The 18,361-nt window shown below is 41.2% G+C and overlaps 1 long non-coding RNA gene across 2 annotated transcripts in view; it reads left to right on the top strand.

Annotated features, from left to right (window-relative positions):
- LOC132889233 (uncharacterized) overlaps window positions 1-7,428 on the top strand; it is a 43,740-nt gene extending 36,312 nt beyond the window's left edge. The window contains exon 3 of one of the 2 annotated variants that reach the window (XR_009655026.1): window positions 870-7,428. This is a non-coding gene — a long non-coding RNA (uncharacterized LOC132889233). The remainder of the gene's footprint in view (window positions 1-869) is intronic. The other variant, XR_009655025.1, reaches the window with a different exon arrangement.
- The last annotated feature ends 10,933 nt before the right edge of the window (window positions 7,429-18,361 follow it).

The following is an 18,361-nucleotide window of genomic DNA, read 5'->3' as shown; positions in this document are numbered from 1 at the left end:
TATATATATATATATATATATATATATATATATATATATATATATATTCCCCTCTGGTCTCCACATGTATACATTCAGGAGATTCCAATGAAGTCACACATTAAACATACTAACAATTCTACAGTATATATATATAATAGAGAGAGAGATAGAGAGAGAGAGAGAGATAAGAACATCAGACTCATCCTATAGACACCAGTGTGCTCTCCTTTGTCTACTCTGATCTCTCTCTCTCTTCGCTTTCTTCTTACACACAGCTGCAAGGCGCGCTCTCTGTGTGTGTGTGTGTGTGTGTGTGTGTGTGTGTGTGTGTGTGTGTGTGTGTGTGTGTGTGTGTGTGTGTGTGCGCGTACGTGTGTGACTTGCGCCGTGAGAGCGAGAGATTTCCAGTGTGTGTGTGTACGTAGTGTGGGTGGTGCAAGTTTTATATACCGTGAATGCAAGTTTTATTTCATTATTCTATGCATACAGTTGTAATAAGATTTTCAGTCTGTTACAATGAGTCAAGTAACTTGAAGTAAAATGGGTTTGTGCCATAACAAAGGCACTGAAGACACAAGACGGCACACGATAAGGCACTCTGGTTGTTCATATGATAGTCCTAACATAACATTCATGAAAGTTAATTATGGGGAAGATTCTCTAGCACAGTTTGATATCTGGGTAAAAGAATGCGGGTTTCCTGAAAAGGGAAATTTTAGTATGAGACAGTTGGAAAGCTTAAAAAAGGTTTTAGATAAGAAAGAGAAGGATGAATTAGACAAAAAAAGAGTGAGGCATTTTTAGCGAACTGGAAAGCATTTGGAGAGTGGCAGAGTGAGGCACATAAGAGAGAAAAATGACAGGCAAGGCCCTCATCTGTTTCTCAGTGTTCCAAGTTGCAGGCTGATCCTGACCTCAACTCTGCCCCGCCGAGACACACTTTGCGAGAGAATGTATGGCAAAGCTGACTGATGGGCGGGGGAGAGGGACGGAGAGGTGGCTGAGAACAGAGGAGGTAACACACAACACAAAACCAATCAGGTAGTTCACATTATACAGGAACATACACCCCAGCCTAATCGCACAGACAACATTAGACAGCTACATGACCTCCAAACGCAGCAAGGTGATGAAAATGTATCTTTTCTTAAATATGCAGCCTTCCCATTTACTCAGCTTCCGTGCATGCCATTGACAATACAGGGAAAGAAGATTAATTTCCTGGTAGATTCAGGAGCTACCCATTCAGTCATTAAACAGGGAGAATTGCATTTACCATTTGAACTAAGTTCTTGATCAATTTGCACAATTGGGGCAACAGGCCATTCAGTCGTAGAAAAGTTCTCAAAACCTGTGTCATGTCAGGATGAAGATGGACAGGAGGTGGAGCACTCATTCCTGATCTCCTCTTCCTGCCCAGTTAATTTACTAGGGTGAGATTTAATGTGCAAGTTTGGCTTGGTTCTTACATCATCCCCAGAAGACATTACAGTGACAAATACCACTTTGACGTGTGTTTTACATGAATAAAAGCTCCCTGTTTATGTATATGAGTGGAAGCTCTGTCCAGACGCTTTAACTAATGTAACTCAATACCTTGTACAGCAAGCACATGACAGAGTTGTAGCACATGATGTTGACTATATGGAGCATGATGGAAAGGATGCTGCATATGAGAGAATATGGTTTAAAGGCACCTGCAAGCGAGAACGTATTCGCTTTAGAGATTTATATTGGTCAAAAGAATATTGTGCATGTTCTGTTGAATTACAGTGCTGTACAGACATTTGTGCCTGGATTCAATTGGAGGGCATAACCAAATTCCCTAGGTGCTGCCAAAAGGAGCTGTTTGATGTCCCATCATCCACACCCCATGTTTCTTTAGCCAAACCAAAGGCAGTCCCATGGAAGGAAGTGGGACATTGGCTTTGAGGGTGTGTGAGTAAGAAAGCCAACGTCCCACCTCCTTTACTCCCTACAGAGGACGACGGTGAACCACATGACTGCGTGGCACTTACTAACCAATTATGTTCCCCTAGGTTGGACTTTAAGGATGAACCACTCACGAATCCAGATATGATTCTGTATGTGGATGGGTCAGCATCACAACACCCAGAAACAGATAAAAATCAAGTGGGCTATGCTGTAGTTTCAGACAAAGAATTAATCATAGCGGGAGCATTACCTAGACCAGTGGTTCTCAAACTGTGGTACGCGTACCACCGGTGGTACGCGAGCGCGCTCTGGTGGTACGCGGGGGAAAGTCATATTTTCGCATTAACATTTTCAGCTAAAAAAAAAAAAAAACCTGAAACATACAGTGCATAATAAATACAACGTTTAAAAAGAAATGTGTAGCTACGTGTGAGAATGTGAAAAATTATGTCTGGCTTTTACATTTTTGTGGCAATGCAAGTCTTCAGGATTCTTTTTTTGTTCCTTTTTTTGTGCTGAGATGTTTGATGTTTCACATATCTTCTGCTGAGAAAAAAAGACTTGATGTTTGTGTTATCTGTGGGCCAGATTAGGAGCATAATTTTGTAGAGGTCGAATATGTACTGTATGGCTCTGTGCCATTTTCATTCGGTTGCAATTTGAGTGTGTATTGCGCTGTGTATGTAGGAGTATGTGAGAATTGTTGGACAGAGTTGTAAATGTCTGATTCGGTGTTAACAGCGATCAATAAATAACCATAATAAGGAATAAACATCTCTCCTGTGTGGCTGAAGCTAATAGGGAAGGCCTATGCTGCTATATTATAATGTTGGTCATCATGGTGGTACTCAGAGAGCTCAGTATTTTCTCAGGTGGTACAGAGTATAAAAAGTTTGAGAACCACTGACCTAGACACTTGTCAGCTCAAGCAGCAGAGCTATACAGTATGCCTTGACAGAAGCATGTAAACATGCAACAGGTAAATCAGCCACTACCTACACAGACAGCAGATATGCCTTTGGTGTAGTACATGACTTTGGCACAATGTGGAAACATAGAAACTTCCTGACCAGCTCAGGCACACACATAGCCCACCACAAGTTTGTTTCTGACCTGCTGGATGCTATCCTACTCCCATTTGCTCTTGCTATATGCAAGTGCAATGCACATACAAACAAATCTGATCCAGTCTCTCTAGGTAATGCATGAGCTGATGCAGCAGCAAAACAGGCAGCCACAAGGACCCCAACTTCATTAATGCTTTCAACTAACCCTTCTACACCTCCCTTACAGGTTTCTGACCTCCAGCAGCAGATCACAGCAGAGGAAAAGGCTGCATGGGGGAAATAAGGGTGTAATATTAAAGATGGGGTGGCACGGTAGTGTAGTGGTTAGCGCTGTCGCCTCACAGCAAGAAGGTCCGGGTTCGAGCCCCGTGGCCAGCGAGGACCTTTCTGTGCGGAGTTTGCATGTTCTCCCTGTGTCCACGTGGGTTTCCTCCGGGTGCTCCGGTTTCCCCAACAGTCCAAAGACATGCATGTTAGGTTAACTGGTGACTGTAAATTGACCGTAGGTGTGAATGGTTGTCTGTGTCTATGTGTCAGCCCTGTGATGACCCGGCGACTTGTCCAGGGTGTACCCCGCCTTTTGCCCGTAGTCAGCTGGGATAGGCTCCAGCTTGCCTGAGACCCTGTAGAACAGGATAAAGTGGCTAGAGATGATGAGATGAGATGAGATGAGATATTAAAGATGGGGTCTAGGCAAGCCCAGACGGTCGACCTTGTCTCCCCAAATACATGTTTCCATATTACGCTAAGTTGACACACGGGAAAGACCATGTGTCAAAAGGGAGAATGATAGCATCAGTAACAAAGCATTGGTTCACTAAAGGATTCTCTAATTACTCTTAAAATTTTTGTCAAAAATGTCTTGTATGCGTGCAACACAATGTAGGATGAGGGCTAAAATTAAAGCAGGCTGCGCACACAACCCCAAATAGCCCCTTTGACCATCTACAAATGGACTTCATTGAACTCTCACCTAGTGAGGGGAAAAGGTATTGCTTGGTGATGGTTGATATGTTCTCCAAGTGGATAGAAGTTTTCCCTACAGCAAAATAGGACTCAGACACAGTGGCCAAGGCCCTCCTACGAGATATTATTTCCCCAATGGGGCATTCCAAGGAAGATTTCCACTGATAACGGCACGCCATTTATAAGCCAGGTGCTGAAACAATTGGGTAACTATCTGGGAATAGACTTGAGACAACATTGTGCATACCATCCTGCTAGTGGAGGAGCAGTAGAAAGGGAGAATGGGACATTGAAGAATAAACTGAGCAAATGCTGTGCTGAAACAGGACTAGGGTGGACAAAGGTCCTACCCATAGTATTAATGCAGATGAGAATGAGAGAAAGACCAAAGTATGATTTGAGCCCCTTTGAGATATTGTTTGGAAGACCCCCAAACACAGGGATAGGTCCCATTACACCAGGATGCCCTGACATATCCTTATGTGATGATGTGATGTTGAATTACTGTGCAACCCTCTCTTCTGCTCTGAATAATATTCACAAACAGGTGAGGGCAGCCTTACCAGTCCCGGTGCTGGAACCACTGCATGACCTGAAACCTGGTGACTGGGTGGTGATAAAGGACTTCAGAAGGACGAAGTGGAACAAGCCCAGGTGGATGGGACCATCCCAAGTACTGCTCACCACAAAGTCAGCTGTAAAGGTGGACAACAGAGCCATGTGGGTACACGCCAGCTACTGCAGAAGAGTACCTGAACAAATGGATAAGCAGCACAAGGAGGGCCTGGTACAGGAAGGACATTAAGACAGCATTCCAGAAGCCCTTGGGGGCCTCATTGCACCATGAGTGGACACTCTGCTATCAAGAGGCCCTTAGGGGGACCAACGAACACAAGCAATGACACATACACACACACAGCCACATGACAGATTGTGCATTCCAACACATTCTTCATTCTGTACCTAATTGTGAACCTCACACATGGTATAAGTGACAAAGATTAATGCACATATTACAGGAGCAGTGTCTTGCACCACAGGTACTCCAGGTGGCAGACTTCTCAGCTGGAAAGATAAGATAGAAAGAGATCAAACTGTTAACTGGGTTCATGACATATTGACTGATAATACCAATCACATGGTGGTAGCTGAAAGAATACATTCTGACGGCACATACACTAGCGTACGATACTTAGCTGATTTAGGTGACAGGACTAAGGCTACATCCACACGACAACGGCAACGAGATGTTATTTAAAAATATATCGCGTCCAAATGGGCAACGATCAGTAAAATATCAGGTCCATATGGCAACGCAACGCTTGCTGAAAACAATGCAATACACATGCCACACCTCTAGGGGCGCTGTAAGACGGTCCCTTCAGAGACACCAGAACAATAGAAGTAGTAAGGACGCATGCGCATAAACTATTATGCGCGAGACTTCATATTAGCCACAAAGTCAGGAAAATCTGTTCGTAAAATTACATTATAATGACCAAATACAATGAAAAGTATTTTTCCAGTCTCACCTGTGAAAGGTAATCCCATGTGATCTCGTTTGGACGGCAAACCTGTTGGTACAGTTAAACGCAGCTAATCTTTATTCTCTGCTTTGACCTCTCCAATATGGCGGCGAGGATGACGTATGATTCTACGCGGAAGGCGGCGTCTTTAATGGTCCGGAATAAATTGAATACTACACGTTGATAGATTAATTTGTTGTTTCTCACCTGTGAAAAGTAATCCCATGTGATCTCGTTTGGACGGTAAACCTGTTGGTACAGTTAAAGGCAGCACATGAATCTTTATTCTCCGCTTTGACCTATCCAATATGGCGGCGAGGATGACGTATGATTCTACGCGGAAGGCGGCGTCTTTAATGGTCCAGAATAAATTGAATGTTACACGTTGATGGATTAATTTGCTCCTCTACGCCCTTTTTGAGGAATGTATTGTCGGACTTAAATCAACATCTGAAGAGGTGAGATCGCTCCTTTTTTTCCCTATTTTTGCTGGCGGGATTGACTCTGCCCTAAGGGCAGAGTCTCTCTCTCTCTCTCTCTCTCTCTCTCTCTCACTTTGCACCATTACACAATAAATATTCACAGTGAAAATATTTTGTAAGCGCGTTTCATGAACCAAGTTATAGGATTTGTTGACAACTCACATCGCATCGCAATGAGAAGATCATTGGCACTACTGGTGTTAAGAATCAGACCATTTCATAAATGAATATTTTGCTGTAGAGCTGCAGTGTTTGTACAATTGCATGTTTTTGCTTCACTATTACTGTCACTATTCTGCTTCTTGCATTACTACTGTGAACTAACACTGAACATAGTAATAATAATAATAATAATAATATCCAAGCTCGTGTTTCACTCTCACTAGTGCTCTGTAAGGCTTTTTCCTGGTGATATTCGTTACACTTCTACCCGGCGTAAAGCACTCACAGTCATGTGGTTGTGACGTCATCATAAACAAATCCGTTCTACTCATCCAGACGACTTCACAACGGCAACGTTGCCAGATCTTTCCACTCTGGAACCCATTCTCAAAAAGATTGCGTTTTGGGCACCCAAAACGCCGGTGCCGTGTGGACGCCAGGCCTAAACGATAAGCAATTGTATCGGAGTCACCTGAATCCGTTGCCGTGTGGACAAGGCCTATGTGCCTTAGGCGTAGAGACTTCTATAGAAAACACCCAACACCACGTAGTTTGTTGACTGACTACTGCCACAGGCTGGACGGTGGCTAATAGGTTGACAAGCACGTATCTTCAGGTGATTATGACCCATACAATGACCAACCTGACTTGTATCATGAGCCAGATTGGGTTGCAGACCCCCCCCAGAGGACCATGACGATGATGATCCTCTGACCGCAGTAGCAAAACTCTTGTAGAAGAAAGGACAGTTAGGTTTAAGAAAGACGTTTCCATCTACTGACTATGCTTGCTCAATACCTTAGAGTGCTTTACACTGGGAAAAACAGCTTTAGCATTATTTCCTCATGACACGCCTCATGAAAGGCCTGGTTGAATTGTCTTGAATTCCAGGCGGCATATCTGTTGTCATGAACTACCACGATTTCATTTTGTTTGACAGTATATAGATTATAGATCTAATGCTATGTTATCATTTACATGATAAAAGGGGGAATTGTAGAGTAAATTTTAGTGTCATACTGTTTTGTAATTTTCCTTTTCACTGAATGTTGCCTCTTCAAGGACTAATGACTTAGAACATTCTGCACCGAAACATGTTCATCTTATCATGCTCATTACGTGCATAGCAGATGTGCGTACAAGCCAGCAATTAGAGAAGATCCAATCAGCTTGAGAGCTGATCACACTCCCAGAGTAAAGAGATTTGAAAACAAAGGGACAGTATAAATGGTGTGCCGAACCCTCATCATTATATGTCCGTTTCTGCAATAAACCTTCTTCCACTTGCAAAAGGACGAGACTGGTGTTGGTGTTTGTCATTTTTCCACGACACAATGAAGTACATTTTGTGAACAAAATAATCTAGATAGTGGCACAGAACCTCAGGATAAAACAAAGATTAGGTTGTGTGCATCCACATTCACAAGAAATGGTACAAAGGGCCAACTGTGCTAAAAAGCAAATTCAAAAAAAATCTGAGCGGGAGAAAATATTAACTGGATAGATGCTTTGCTGCTTGCTTTAATAAACACGAGAATGTAAACTAACCATAATACACACCCAACACTGCATGAAATGCTTATGGGGCACCCCATGCCAGTTACCTACTGTAGGTCACCCTATCAGGGACTCCCACTGGAACAGCTTGAAAAAGAATTGCATAATTATGTGAAATGTTTAACTGATATCCACCAAGCTCTGTTTACCCCAGGTGAAAGGTGCTACAGAGGGAAGAACCTCTGAAATTAAAGAAGAGGTGAGTACAGTGGTGCCAGGAAATTGGGTCTACAGAAAGGTCTTCAAAAAGAAGTGGAATGATGCAAGAACGATTGAACCATTTAAGGTGGTCCTTGCAACCCCAACAGTAGTAAAGGTGAAAGGTAAGCCAACATGGTTTCACCTCAACCATTGTTCCAGAGTAGGACATTTGGGGATGTTCACCAGTCCCTAAGGTCTATAGCAGAATCGATGGAAGAAGAGGAAGAGACCGAAGTGGACAGAGTTCCTGGGGGAGACACAAGGACAACAGCAAGATCAGAAATGCAACAGCCCAGGCACAGTGCCAGACAACAACAAAAGTAAGACAAGAATGCTCTGAGAGCACAATATCCCTTGCTGACAACTATGCCACAACTCTGGTAAAATGCGACTGAATTGAACAAAATTGCAATATGCATATTACCAACATATAACAAAGAATCCTGTCAAGAAGTCTGAGCAGAATCATAAGAAGAGATAAGGAGGGGATTTTAAGTGCTTTAAGAATGAATGTTTTTCCTTAATAGAGACAAGTTTCCATTAAATATAGAAGTAAAATGCATGAATTTGTTTTACTGACTATTAAAAAGGTATTATGGGTGAGCTCCCTTGTGTTTGCCATCACTCAGAGGAGGATGAGTTCCAACTGAGCCAGGATCCTCCCAAGGTTTCTTTCTCAAAGAGAAAATGAATGACAAAAATGAATGACAAAAGAGAGAGTTTTTCCTTGCCACAGTTGCTATTGACCAAACTGTCCAGGTGCCACTGGGTTGCTGAAAATGGATCAATGTCGAAAGACATGGGGGAGCTGACACAAGAGGTGAACAGTGCACAATTATGCTTGCTGGACTATATTCTTTTATAATCCATATATACAATGTATCTTTGAGGTTAATGAAAATAATAGTCCATGTACTGTTTGATTTGTTAGACTAACCCTTTTAAGTATGTTTTTGAATTATGCTGGAAGCTGTGAGCAAGATGTTTAATCAATAGACATCTTGCATATGACGTCACGCATCACGTGATAATTTCTCCTGGGGGACAACCAGACATTGTCTTTCCTGTAAGCTTAATCTGTCTTAAATATGGTTCATTTTGTGCTGTTTTTGGTTGTTCCAATCATTCAAATAGAGAAAAAGATTAAAGGTATTACAGTCTCCCTGGAACTTTGTCTTGAACTTCTGATTATGGCTTAGAAACTTGACTTGGGTATTTCTTTAGAAAGGAAATATCTCTGATCCGGGAGTAGGAGATGTTTTTCACAGCAATAGGAAGAACTCAGTACACCTTTTCATCTGTAACTGTCTGAATCCCTTTGTTTCATTCCAGCTTCGATAGCCCACAACAACAATGCTATGTGAGAGCAGGCCTGCCATACAGTCTCCAAGGCCTGCCATACAGTCGCAGTATGCAGCCACAATCTTGCCATTTTTTTTCACTGACAGTCCATGAAGTTAAAGGTTTTTCAGTCAGTCACTCTTTGTGAGTAAATAAGGCTGTATGTGACTTTTGCTTGTGAGTTTACTTCTGGTAAATGAAGTGGTGGTCAGGCAAACCGATTTGGCTGCTGGCATGCAAAGAGCTAGCGAAACCATCTCCGACTGTTTTTGCAGTTTAGAGGCCAATGCAGAGTCAAGATACCTTCAGAAAGTTACTCTTTACAATGGGATAGATCCTTACATACTAGTAAAGAAAGATTTTTCCAATGATTTGACAAATTATCCATCCGTTGAGTTCCCCAACATCTCAAACTACCTGGTGTTGCAGATATCATTCTACATGGACAAACAGATTAAAAACTGGAAGAGCATGGAGGCTACAACTTTTTATTTGTGGCTGTATTATTTTTGCCCAGGTAAGTAGGCATTTTGGGGTTTTTTGTACGTGTCTTTGCAGTAGTTGCATGGACACTACAAGAATTAGTATCAACCACAGCCACTCAATTCTAAATCCTCCCTGCTCTTCTCATCCATCAAACGATAAGTTGTTTTCTTTTTTTTTAATTAAAACAGAAAAAATGCAGGGAGAAGGTACATTCCAACATCTATGTAGGGCACAAATCTACATCACTCCAATCATTTCAGGGAATTTTATACAGATCATAACAACTAATAAACTCTAAATTCTGCATATATCTATCCATTGCTTCTTTCTGATTTAGATTATCCAAGTAATCCTGTAGTAAAGCTTTTTTAGCTGTAGTTTTCTTCAACCTACAGATATCTGGCATCTTCAGTATCACTTGTCTTCAGTATGTAAACAAAGTTCACTTGTCTCCCAGGACAAGGGTAACAATAGTTGCTAACATAAGTGTGACATCAGTGGAAGGGATCTACTGTATAGAGAGGTTCAAGCAACATAAAAGGTTACCAGGTGCTTGCATGAAATTACTGGTAAACTAGAGCTTTTCTTCAATAATTGGGGAAAGAAGTTGAAGTTTTTCAGCCACTCCAGACCTTGTAGGTGTTAAGCATGTCATATGTATGAATCATCCATCCATTATCTGTAGCCACTTATCCTGTGCAGAGTCATGAGCAAGCGGGAGCCTATCCCAGCTGATTATGGGCAAGAGGCAGGGTACACCCTGGACAAGTTGCCAGGTCATCACAGCGCCAACACATAGAGACAAACAACCATTCACACTCATATTCACACCCATGGTCAATTTGGAGCCACCAATTAGCCTAACCTGCATGTCTTTGGACTGTGGGGGAAACCGGAGCACCCGGAGAAAACCCATGCAGACATGGGAGAACATTCAAACTCCATACAGAAAGGCCCCTGTCAGCCACTGGGCTCGACCCCAGAATATTCTTGCTGTGAGGGGACAGTGCTAACCACAATACCACCGTGCTGCCCTGTATGAATCATATATACTCTTATTTGATTGATATATGTAATGCTGACAAATGTGTTAATTCCCCTACCTGCTTTGGGAAAAATTGTTTTGATTTAGTAAGTCATAAAGGGGGGAAACATATGTAGTAGAAAAAAACAGACATTAAGTTGATAAAGGCATGTATTAGGAACAGAGGCCCTGCAAAGGCATATATATAAGGGCAAACAGGGGAAGAATTATAATGGTAGGAAAAAATCAGAGTATTGGGGCCTAGGTAAACTTAATGTTGGGAAAAGAAGCCCTAGAAGGCAAGGCAAGGCAAGTTTATTTATATAGCACATTTCATACACAGTGGCAGTTCAACGTGCTTTACAGAAGTAAAAGCAAAACAGTAAACAATAGAAAATAAAATTACATAAAATAAATGGGGAAGAAAGATAATAAGAATTAAACAATAGTAGAAATAAAATAATAAAATGAAATAAAAGTTCAGTAAAAGAAAAAAACAGCAGAATAAAATAGAATAAAAGTTAAGTAAAATTTAAAACATGCAGAGACTGTAAAAGTTAAGAGTTTAAAACATGTAGAGATGACAATATTAATAATTTAGCAGAAAGCATCTGAAAACAGCTTGGTCTTTAATCTAGATTTGAAGCTGCCAACAGCAGGAGCATTTTTGATGTCCTCTGGGAGTTGGTTCCATAGCTGTACTGCATAGTAGCTAAAAGCTGCTTCACCACACTTTGTTTTAACAACAGGTTTTACCAGTAAATTTTTCTGCTGCGATCTGGTAGATCTGATTGGGTTAGGCCGCTGTAACATATCAGAGAGGTAATTGGGCCCTGTACCATTTAAAGATTTGTACACCAGCAGCAATGCTTTAAAGTCAATTCTGTAGCTTACTGGAAGCCAATGAAGGGACCTTAGAAGGCTAAACATACAATATAAGGGTAGAAAACAGAAGCCTATGGAAGATGGAAAATGCAGAACTGTAGATAAAGGGTAAATGGGCAGGATGAAAGACCAAAGGGCAAAAGGTAATGGGGGAAAAATAAGTGGTTAAAAATATGGTAATGAAGTTACAATGGAGCCCTGCGATAACCTGGCGACTTGTCCAGGGTGTACCCCGCTTTTCACCATAGTCAGCTGGGATAGGCTCCAGCTTGCCTGTGACCCTGTAGAACAGGATAAGCAGCTACGGATAATGGAGGGATGGATGGAAGTTACAATGGAAGGGAAAACAGAGAACATTTACCGGGGGAGGTACTGAAGGATGAAGAAATAAAGCAGGAGGGGTTACCAGTAATTGTATAAAAAGTATGGTGGTCAGTCCAATAATTTAGTCTACTTCTAATGAGTCTCAGTTGCTGATGCTCTGTTGGAACCAGGTTCACTTGACTTCATCCTGGGATGAATTTTTGGCTGTAATTTTATCTGTAATAAACTATTGATTCTTGCTACCAAGGACTCCAGATAAGTTATTTGACTTTCTGAATCTCTATTTTAGTAAACTTAATTCAGCTTGTACATTGAATTGAGGTTTTACAAAAAATAATTAATCTAATGTAGCAATCTATTCATGTACTGTAATCGTATGTATGTTAGACCTATACAATTTCCAAATGATTGCCCATCACTGAAGAAGGTGACTCAGAAGTCTGTAAATACTATATAGGGGGCTGCAAAAGTAGGTATACAGTAAGGATTATATGTGAACAACAGCAGCAGGATGACTTCTACTTTCAGCAGGATGGGGCGCCACCGCACTTTGCACTCAATGTGCGTGCGCTACTTGACAAAGAATTTCCCAATAGGTGGATTGGACGTCGGGGAGCTGTTGACTGGCCACCATGTTCACCGGATCTCACCCCTATGGACTTCTTTTTCTGGGGATGTGTAAAAGATAGGGTTTTCGCACACAAGCCACGTTCTGTTGATGCCATGATTCAGTTCACACAGGAGGCTTGCCAGGAAATTGATGCTGATAAAGACCTTTGTGCCAGAGTGTGCATGGGTGTCCACACTCGACTAGTGGAGTGTGTGAATGCCAGGGACAAACAGTTTAAACATTTGAGGAATTGATATGTTATTATTGATATGTTTGTATAATCAATAAAATATCATTTTGTGCGAACATTTTGTTTTTCATTACTGTATACCTACTTTTGCAGCCCCCTGTATAGTCTTTGTGAATATATGGTCCTTTCTGTTTTCAGATATATATTGCAAAGATTGATTCAGGATGCTGGGCGGCACGGTGGTGTAGTGGTTACCGTTAGTTTCCCCCACAGTCCAAAGACATGCAGGTTAGGTTAACTGGTGACTCTAAATTGACCGTAGGTGTGAATGTGAATGGTTGTCTGTGTCTATGTGTCAGCCCTGTGATGACCTGGCAACTTGTCCAGGGTGTACCCCGCCTTTCGCCCGTAGTCAGCTGGGATAGGCTCCAGCTTGCCTGCGACCCTGTAGAACGGAATAAAGCGGCTAAGGATAATGAGATGAGAGATGAGATTCAGGATGCTCGTTAGGGGCCATGATGTCACCACTACAACCAGTAAATCTTGAAATTGGTCTCTTGTGAAAGTACACTGAAAAAAATTAATTCAATTTGCCTGATTTAAAATGTGTACAACCCCGATTCCAAAAAAGTTGGGACAAAGTACAAATTGTAAATAAAAACAGAATGCAATAATTTACAAATCTCAAAAACTGATATTGTATTCACAATAGAACATAGACAACATATCAAATGTCGAAAGTGAGACATTTTGAAATTTCATGCCAAATATTGGCTCATTTGAAATTTCATGACAGCAACACATCTCAAAAAAGTTGGGACAGGGGCAATAAGAGGCTGGAAAAGTTAAAGGTACAAAAAAGGAACAGCTGGAGGACCAAATTGCAACTCATTAGGTCAATTGGCAATAGGTCATTAACATGACTGGGTATAAAAAGAGCATCTTGGCTCTCAGAAGTAAAGATGGGAAGAGGATCACCAATCCCCCTAATTCTGCACCGACAAATAGTGGAGCAATATCAGAAAGGAGTTCGACAGTGTAAAATTGCAAAGAGTTTGAACATATTATCATCTACAGTGCATAATATCATCAAAAGATTCAGAGAATCTGGAAGAATCTCTGTGCGTAAGCGTCGAGGCCGGAAAACCATACTGGGTGCCCGTGATCTTCGGGCCCTTAGACGGCACTGCATCACATACAGGCATGCTTCTGTATTGGAAATCACAAAATGGGCTCAGGAATATTTCCAGAGAACGTTATCTGTGAACACAATTCACCGTGCCATCCGCCGTTGCCAGCTAAAACTCTATAGTTCAAAGAAGAAGCCATATCTAAACGTGATCCAGAAGCGCAGACGTCTTCTCTGGGCCAAGGCTCGTTTAAAATGGACTGTGGCAAAGTGGAAAACTGTTCTGTGGTCAGACGAATCAAAATTTGACGTTCTTTATGGAAATCAGGGACGCCGTGTCATTCGGACTAAAGAGCAGAAGGACGACCCGAGTTGTTATCAGTGCTCAGTTCAGAAGCCTGCATCTCTGATGGTATGGGGTTGCATTAGTGTGTGTGGCATGGGCAGCTTACACATCTGGAAAGACACCATCAATGCTGAAAGGTATATCCAGGTTCTAGAACAACATATGCTCCCATCCAGACGACCTCTCTTTCAGGGAAGACCTTGCATTTTCCAACATGACAATGCCAAACCACATACTGCATCAATTACAGCATCATGGCTGTGTAGAAGAAGGGTCCGGGTACTGAACTGGCCAGCCTGCAGTCCAGATCTTTCGCCCATAGAAAACATTTGGCGCATCATAAAATGGAAGATACGACAAAAAAAGACCTAAGACAGTTGAGCAACTAGAATCCTACATTAGACAAGAATGGGTTAACATTCCTATCCCTAAACTTGAGCAACTTGTCTCCTCAGTCCCCAGACGTTTACAGACTGTTGTAAAGAGAAAAGGGGATGTCTCACAGTGGTAAACATGGCCTTGTCTCAACTTTTTTGAGATGTGTTGTTGTCATGAAATTTAAAATCACCTAATTTTTCTCTTTATATGATACATTTTCTCAGTTTAAACATTTGATATGTCATCTATGTTCTATTCTGAATAAAATATGGAATTTTGAAGCTTCCACATCATTGCATTCCGTTTTTATTTACAATTTGTACTTTGTCCCAACTTTTTTGGAATCGGGGTTGTACAGTGGTTGTATATGAATAAACAAAGTTGTGTTTATTTGAAAGAGTCCTGGAATAAAAATAAACTTGGCACACACTCACCTGAGCTGAAGACTGATCCAGGGACCTTCAAGCTCAGAGGCAATGACACTACAACCTACGCTGCCCAGCCATATACACAGAAGCACATTATTTACATTTACAGTCAATGAGTAATTTTTTTTCTATTGCTTTTGTAAAGATTTTTATTATTCATGCTTTAATTTTTCTCTTGTAAAAGTAAAAACTAAGTTGTTCAGGCACCAAACTTGGTATATGGGTTCCTGAACCAGGAGAGACCTCACAAAATTTTAATTATTTCCACATGACTCTAGGGGGTGCTATAATAAGTGTATTTATTTTTACTTATATCTTGGTAACTGGCAACCATGTGGGTGAGATCAAAAAAAATTTCCCCTCTGATTCCTTCAAAGCTCCCAGACATAACACAGCCATTGCTGCCAATTTCCGTCATGCAAATTTTCATGCCATTTTCAAAAAATTGAAAGTGAAAATAAAATGAACTCTTCCTTGATTCTCATTAAATTTGTTAAAGATTTTCTACTGATCATGCTGACAAAGTTGTACAAATAATTTTATCTATCTTTTTCAAATTATGTGTCAATCAAATTTTGAAGGTATGGTCCATAATAACTCTACAGCGAAGCTCTTGTAATGGTCCAAACCCAAAGTCAAACAAAACCCAAAAATAAATGCTGTTTGCAGATCATGGCAAGTTCTCTGATGTGCCCTCCACACATTTAAATAAAAAAAATAAAGCTTTATAATGACAATTTATCAATTTTAAATTATGATATTGCTAAATTAAAAAAAAAAAGCTGTTCTGAACACAAACTTTTGCACTGAAACCGGATATACGCCTGTGATGTAACCAGCACATTAGTACGCCATTTACCTTCATAATACAGAGCTATCAAATAAAGCCTTCTAATTCTCATCTCATCATCTCTAGCCGCTTTATCCTGTTCTACAGGGTCGCAGGCGAGCTGGAGCCTATCCCAGCTGACTATGGGCGAGAGGCGGGGTACACCCTGGACAAGTCGCCAGGTCATCACAGGGCTGACACATAGACACAGACAACCATTCACACTCACATTCACACCTACGGTCAATTTAGAGTCACCAGTTAACCTAACCTGCATGTCTTTGGACTGTGGGGGGAAACTAACAGTAGCCACTTCTGTGTGCGCGCGCGCAGACTGCATGAGTGAGCGTAGTTTGAGTGCAGCCACTGTGTCAAATTTGCTTTTCTTCTTCTATCTTTCTTTCTACTTACTATCTTTTCTATATACAGTGGTGCTTGAAAGTTTGAGAACCCTTTAGAATTTTCTATATTTCTGCATAAATATGACCTAAAACATCATCAGATCTTCATACAAGTCTGAAAAGTAGATAAAGAGAACCCAGTTAAAGAAATGAGACAAAAATATTATTCTTGGTCATTTATTTATTCAGGAAAATGATCCAATATTATATATCTGTGAGTGGCAAAAGTATGTGAACCTCTGGGATTAGCAGTTAATTTGAAGGTGAAATTAGAGTCAGGTATTTTCAATCAATGGGATGACAATCAGGTGTGAGTGGGCACCCTGTTTTAGTTAAAGAACAGGGATCTATCAAAGTCTGATCTTTACAACACATGTTTGTGGAAGTGCATCATGGCACAAACAAAGGAGATTTCTGAGGACCTCAGAAAAAGCGTTGTTGATGCTCATCAGGCTGGAAAAGGTTACAAAACCATCTCTAAAGAGTTTGGACTCCACCAATCCACAGTCAGACAGATTGTGTACAAATGGAAGAAATTCAAGACCACTGTTACCCTCTCCAGGAGTGGTCGACCAATAAAAATCACTCCAAGAGCAAGGTGTGTAATAGTCGGCGAGGTCACAAAGGACCCCAGGGTAACTTCTAAATAACTGAAGGCCTCTCTCACATTGGTTAATGTTAATGTTCATGAGTCCACCATCAGGAGAACACTGAACAACAATGGTGTGCATGGCAGGGTTGCAAGGAGAAAGCCACTGCTCTCCAAAAAGAACATTGCTGCTCATCTGCCGTTTGCTAAAGATCACGTGGACAAGCCAGAAGGCTATTGGAAAAATGTTTTGTGGAAAGATGAGACCAAAATAAAACTTTTTGGTTTAAATGAGAGGCGTTATGTTTGGAGAAAGGAAAACACTGCATTCCAGCATAAGAACCTTATCCCATCTGTGAAACATGGTGGTGGTAGTATCATGGTTTGAACTTGTTTTGCTGCATCTGGGCCAGGACAGCTTGCCATCATTGATGGAACAATGAATTCTGAATTATACCAGCGAATTCTAAAGGAAAATATCAGGACATTTGTCCATGAACTGAATCTCAAGAGAAGGTGGGTCATGCAGCAAGACAACGACCCTAAGCACACAAGTCATTCTACCAAAGAATGGTTAAAGAAAAATAAAGTTAACGTTTTGGAATGGCCAAGTCAAAGTCCTGACCTTAATCCAATCGAAATGTTGTGGAAGGACCTGAAGCGAGCAGTTCATGTGAGGAAACCCACCAACGTCCCAGACTTGAAGCTGTTCTGTACGGAGGAATGGGCTAAAATTCCTCCAAGCCGGTGTGCAGGACTGATCAACAATTACCAGAAATGTTTAGTTGCAGTTATTGCTGCACAAGGGGGTCACACCAGATACTGAAAGCAAAGGTTCACATACTTTTGCCACTCACAGATATGTAATATTGGATCATTTTCCTCAATAAATAAATGGCCAAGTATAATATTTTTGTCTCATTTGTTTAACTGGTTTCTATTTATCGACTTTTAGGACTTGTATGAAAATCTGATGATGTTTTAGGTCATATTGCTGTAGAAATATAGAAAATTCTGAAGGGTTCACAAACTTTCAAGCACCACTGTACATGTTTTTCCTTTGTATGCTTTGAGTTTAGAAAGGTCTTATTTTTTATTTAGTAGAGTGTGTTGTGTGTTCTCTCACCTGAGCATCTGCTCCTGAGCTGGGAGTATGGCTGCTTCAGGTATGGAGAAGTTTGATTCTCTTACGCGGCGGCACGCTATTAAAGTAACATGTACTGCCAGCATTGAAGAGTGTAGTTTGGCCATAGGTGAGATTGTCGGGCATGACAAAATTCTCTCTGCGGCCCATATGAATCAATCAGTTGTTTTATTCCTTGAGACTGTGGATTTGGCAAATGAAATGGTTGAGCATGGGTGGTGATCGGTGGTGTTTTCACCTCCGTGCTCCCTTTATCTGCCCCATGAGCCAGGAATGAGCACTGATAACTCATAAAACAGTAATGTGTCAGTGGATAATGTCGAAGTCTGCACTGAGTTGACTGGGGATGGGAGTCATCTCATGGAAACTGAGGAAAATA

Source organism: Neoarius graeffei, chromosome 7 (genome assembly GCF_027579695.1).
Source record: "Neoarius graeffei isolate fNeoGra1 chromosome 7, fNeoGra1.pri, whole genome shotgun sequence".
NCBI classification, from domain to species: Eukaryota; Metazoa; Chordata; class Actinopteri; order Siluriformes; family Ariidae; genus Neoarius; species Neoarius graeffei.
Note: the sequence above shows the minus strand (reverse complement) of the source record. Positions and strands in the feature narration are given on the sequence as shown.